This window comes from Schistocerca americana, chromosome 7 (genome assembly GCF_021461395.2).
Source record: "Schistocerca americana isolate TAMUIC-IGC-003095 chromosome 7, iqSchAmer2.1, whole genome shotgun sequence".
NCBI lineage: Eukaryota > Metazoa > Arthropoda > Insecta > Orthoptera > Acrididae > Schistocerca > Schistocerca americana.
The window spans coordinates 287,280,849-287,287,085 of NC_060125.1; positions in this window are offsets into that span (position 1 = coordinate 287,280,849).

Sequence of the window (6,237 nt, forward strand, 5' to 3'; positions counted from 1 at the left end):
TCTTCACTGCCGAGTGAGAATTCATTCTTGTGACAACTTATCACTTGTTTACGTATAATCAGTGTCAAAAACTAATTAGGCTACTTCACTCGAACCTGTTTCGAAATAGTTTGTACGTTACTCGTATTCATGGACGTCCACATTAATTTGTGAAATTTTACGCGGGGATGGGGCACAAGAATCTGAAATTGTCGTTTTTGCTGTAAATGAGTTTGTTTAGAGACGTGCCTTGCCACAATTCCTAGATTTTAATGGTTACACAAAAGAACGTAGGTCCCAGAGAACAGCGTATACACTCATTTACAGAACTGCGTGAGAATAATGCAATGAATAAAAACTCTGTACTCCGGATTGCAGGAGGGAAAGGCGGGCAAATGCCCCCTCTTGCTGCCTCCCACCCCGCCAGTACCACCACCTAGCAGTCGCCTATAATCGAACATGCAGTAATTAGTTCGTTTAGTGAGCACTTGTGATCGCAATTACATATGAACATTTTTGACGTGATAAGCGAAACCATAAAGATGGTGTAGATTTTTTGCAAATAAACATTAAGCATTTTTACGTAGGAGCAGGAAGTTTTTCTCCACCTTAATAAGTGGATTAATGAAAATATTTTGCTTATATGAAGTGAAAGCGCGTTATTCATTAGAAATTTTCCGATCTGTATACTGCGGGATTAATTACAAACCCACATTAAGAAGTATGACAACAGTAATTCGGTGTATTTTCACTGTAATAGCTTGCTCCATAATGCACTAGATCAAGAATGGAAGAGTTAGTTTCCTGGAATTAATAACCTATATATATGGGTGAGAGCACTAATCGACAACGGAGGAAGATGATAGTGTTGTTTACACGCCCGTTTATATTCTTCCTTGTTGACACAGATTATATTAAATACAGCGTACACAGAGGCATTCAGGCAATCGTTCTTCGCGCAGTCCGTACGGAAATACGTGGTGTGCTTCGTATTACCATCTGCCATACATTTCAGAACTTCGCAGAGTTTAGATGAAACTTCGATTTTGTACCTGAGAGCCTGCTCGAAAGCAATATAGTGTGATCCATACAAACAGATTCTTACCGTTGCTAATAATTTTGGCTATAAAGCATTCTAGACCACCACCACCACCTTACTTCTGCACACAGGTAGCACCTTATGTAAGCCCACAACCAGTTCTGTAATAAGTCGTCAGTTGTGAAGTCATTCTTTTTCCTCGTATCATTCGTGCGACGTCCTTGGTTGTTGTTGTGAGCCTTCATGTAAATGAACAATATATAATAATGTTATTAGGAAAATAATTGTTGGACATATGTAATAACACGAGAAATTTTGTGACATTGCTGGAAATAATCACGAACTGCTACTGCAACTGAAGCACTAATCCACGGGTGTCAGAATAGCTCAGTAATTTAAAAGCTATAGTTCATCAAAAGAACGCCCTGTTTTGTAAAAGGCGGAGCTAAAAACGTAACACGTATTCATACCAGAAGCCCTTTTATGTGACCAGTCTCGCTTTACAACTGAAATTTACTGTCGTAATTTGTTTAAAGGACAGCAGCAGTACAGAACAGCGATAAATTAATCGGTGATTAATGGATCTTGTTGCAGGTGTTAGTAGTTACCATTAATTTATTCACATTGAGGGGGCAGAAGTTATTTTTCAGAACAGTCGGCAGACCGGTATGGAGCTGTTGTTTCTCCTGAAACGATACGCATTGTTCTTCCCCTGTAGTTAGACGCGTTTTTATAATTAAAGCGTGTCCATTCAGTTACTGAAGTTGCACTTCATGTAATTGGATCCTCCTCCTCATTATTATTATTATTATTATTATTATTATTATTATTATTTAGAAACATGCAGCGCTCTTCGTCTCGACTAACATTGCGTACTAAGATATGAAGGGATCAAATACGAGGAACTGGTTCAATTTGAATTTGTCGAGCACCTTGGGTTCCCGGCGCCTTTCAGTTCTGTTTTATGACTATCACCTCTGTGGCGGGCTGTCCATAAATCGCAATCATCGGTTGACTGTTTCACATTAATTGCAGAGTGAGCAGAATGGTAGTCGTAATGCTAGTATTAGTCAGGTAAATCGCTAGTGGTACACACATGCGGGCTGGAATTACAGGCCTTAGAATATGGGTATAAGGGACTAATTAGTTCTGCAGGAGCTCAGTAGTAAACAGTAGTCACGCATCGTCGGGTTGGTGGAGCATCGTCGTCGGCGGCGGTGTCCTGTTGCCTCGTTTATTGACAAATTATTTCGTCACTCATCGTCGGGTTCGTCTGCGGCGTCGGCCTCGTCACCTCGTTTGTTAACGAAATTATTTTGTTTAGTAATATACTACAGGCAGCGTTTTTTCTGTGGGTCGTTTGCTTAGTCACCGGACTCCAGTTACCTTGTTTATTCCTGTTATCCTTAATGCTGTCGGCTTTGCTACGTAACGGTGGCTGAAGGAGGAAGTACCGTTCCCTCGCCACTGTGCCTTTTATCCTTGTACCAAGACCCAAGGACAACTGCGGAGTTGAACTAGTGCTCAGCTGCACGTGCTGTTGGCGCTAACGGGACTCCGTCTGTCCAGCGGCCATTGCGAGTCCGGGGAAAGTAAGCGACTTGCAGCAATCCGGGTCGCGCCGGGTCCAACTTCGTGCTTGCAGACTCGGCTTGCTATGCTGCTCCAGCTCGCGTAACCGAATTTCTCTCCCACAGAGTGAGATCAGTCAGATATTCGTACAGCCGGCCATCGTAGATCGTTCACATGAGCGATTTCCTGCATCCATTTGTTTCTCGCGTGGAGGTGTGTGGCGAAGGCAGTTCTCATACGTTGTGGTGTCAACATGTTTGAACAATTGCAAAGAATAAGTTTTATTTCTCTTACGCATTTTTCACTGGTAAGTACAGTTAACCTAAAATTTGAGCATAAATTGCATCTGTAGGCCCATAAGGTTCTGGATGAGATAAATGGTACAAATGGTTAAGTCCAAACCGTATAGCAACAGAAATTGTCCGAAACGTTATTACTGAAGCAGTCAGTAATATAAAAGAACTGATACCAAGGAGTTAATATTTGCATTTATGTGGAATCCTGGTACGATGCACTACCGACTACGGAGGAAATAAGCATGTATATTAAAGGTCTTAGTGGGTGAATGCTAGCGTGTTACTCCTCTGTGTATGATTATATAACTCGGCCGACGGGTGTACTCTGCCCGGGGACTGGGTGTTTGTGTTGTCCTCTTCATTGCACCATTCGTGACAGTGGCTAGATTGGCTTGTGTAAAAATTGGGACTTTATACGGGCGCTGACGACCGCGCAGTTGAACGCCCCAGAAGTCGTCATCGACCAGTGTAGCGGTCACTGTCGGCTGGAGGTGATCCCTCTGCTGTGGGTGCTAACCATATCACCAGCAGCGAAAGTTGGGAAGTTTAGTGAAGGATCAGTCCAACAGTATACTTTCAATTACATTTTCGTACACTTACTGAAGTGTCAGCGAAGTACTCCAGCACGGTCAATTTCTTTTAGCTTTCTTAGAATTTCAACTGCACTTAATTAGCCAAAAATCGATTTTTATCCCTCATAAACAAACATTCTGGTTGAACAAAACATTGTGAATTGTTGCGTGTATGCGAATTTTTTCCTGCTGGAGGTGGCGCACCACCTTAGGAACACGGTAAGGTGGTTGCGGGAAGGAGCAAAACAACTAAGCAGACATCAATACAATACGTACAGAGATCAGTCATGAGATAGCCATATGCGCATAAACATATTCCTGTAGTATCGCTTACACAAAGTATAAAATGGTAGTGCATTGGCGAAGCTCGCATTTGTATTCAGGTGATTCACGTGAGAAGGTTTTCGACGATATTATGGCCGCAAGACGGAATTAACAATTTTCAACATGGTATGTTGATCTGAGCTAGAAGCATTGGACGTTACTTTTCGGAAATCATTAGGGAATTCAATATTCAGAGATCTACAGTGTCAAGTGTGAGCCGAGAATACCAAATTTCAGACATTACTTGTCGCCACGGACAATGCAGTGGCCAATGGACTTCACTTAACGACCGACAGCATCGTTTGCGCAGAGTTGTCAGTGCTAACAAACAAGCAATACTGCTTGAAATAACCGCAGAAATCAATGTGGGGCGTACGGCGAGCGTATCCGTTAGGACAGTGCGACGAAACTGGATGTTTCGGACTATGGTAGCCAACGACCGTTGCGAGTGCCTTTGCTAACAGCACGACATCGCCTGCAGCCTCACTCCTGGGATCGTGACCATTATCGGTTGGACCCTACACGGATACAAAACGGTGTCGAGGTCAGATGGGTCCAGATTTCAGCTAGTTACAGCTGATGGTAGTGTTCCTCTGTCGTAGACCACACGAATCCAAGGACCTACGTGGTCAACGAGGCACTGTGCAATCTGGTGGTGGTTCCATAATGGTGTGGGCTGTGTTTACATGGAATAGACTAGGTCCTCTGGTCCAACGAAACCGATAATTGAATTGAAATTTTTATGCTTTGCTACCTGGAGACCATTTGCAGCCATTCATGAATTTTATGTTGCCAAACAACGATGCGCAATGTTACGGGCCAATGTTACCGGGCCACAGTTTCCTGTGATGGGTTTGAAGAACATGCTGGAGAGCTCGAGGGAATGGTTTGGCCACCTAGATCGCCCGAGATGAATCCCATCGAACATTTCTGGGGCACAACCGAGAGGTCAGTCTGTGCACAAAAACCTGCATCGACGACACATCGGCAATTACAGACGGCTGTAGAGGCAGCGTGGCTAAATATTTCTGCACGGGACTTCCAAGGACTTCATGAGCCCATGGCATATCGAGATGGGCTAGGCAAAAGGAGGTCTTGAATGGGGGGGGGGGGGGGGGGGGGGTTCGCTTAAAGTAAACGCAAGGATGGTTTCTTTGAAAAGGACGTGGTTGATTTTCTTCCGCTTCAATGTATTATCTGCGCTTGTGCTCCATTTCTAATGACTTTGGTGTCGCCAAGTCGTCGAAGCATAAACTTCATTCCTTTCTATTCTAGTTTCCCTATTGTGACAACAGTATCTCCGGTAGTGGAGAGAGTTACTGTCAATGAGCCATTTCATCTTCAACTCCCTTTAAAGTATCTGAATAACGTAGAGCGGCGGTCTCTATTCAAGCACTGAAGACTTAAATAGGAAAAATTTCTAAGCACAAACATACTGACATATTGCGCCCGGTCATTTCTAAAACTGAAGTATACCGATGAGAAGCGGATTCGAATCTATTTTGTTGTATATACAATATTTTGTATTAGTAATTCTATTATGTTTATCCCCATTTCCTGCGGTGTACCTAGTGTACTTCAATTCAAGGAGTTCAAAGTCATAAGATCTCTTACGGAGTAAATTTTCCACTCACTGGCTTGTAGCTGTAAATTATTTTCTTTGATGACCTCTCTTCCATCCTATCTGTGTGGTCTTTCCCCTTCCTTCCGTCGTGTTTTACTTTTTCACTGATGCCGAAAACTAAAATCTCTTGTCTAAAAGTAAGTTCATTGTTTCTTATCGCGCATTGTGTATCATCTGATCTAAAGAACCCCACATATGAGCGACGCCTACAATCAGTCCCTCGGTTAGACACCGCCACACACGGCAGATTCACCTTGCAGTATTTAAACCAGTAAATCGAACGCCAGTGCGTCGTACGGTTCCGCTGTGGGAAATTACACGGCGTGCTAAAGTAACGCCTCCGATTTTTTACGTGAATATCTGAGCTGTTCAGATAAAACAAACGTAATTAAAATACTTTACTCTTCATGTCTACATATGTATTTCTCAAGTCACACTGGCGACGAACGCGTTTCTCCCAACGAGAGCTCAGTTTGTTGATACAGTCACTGTAGAATGTTAGACTGCGTGGACGGAGCAACCAGCTCACCTCTACTTGTACCACTTCATCATTATGAAAGAAGTCCTCGAAGGTATTCATTAAGTTTCGGAAAAGACGAAAATCGGATGGGCCAAGTCCAGACCGTATAGAGGATGATCGATGACAGTGAACCCAAGGCTTCGGATTGTTGCAAATGTTGAGCGCTCATCAGTAGTCTGACATTTTCATGTTGGAGAGGCTGCTCCATATGTGGAGACGAACTCTGTCCTGCTTTCGGTTTTTCTGTGGGTGTCGCAATACCTTGCAGAGTTCACGGCGGTGCCTTTTGGTATGAATTGCACATGCGTCAC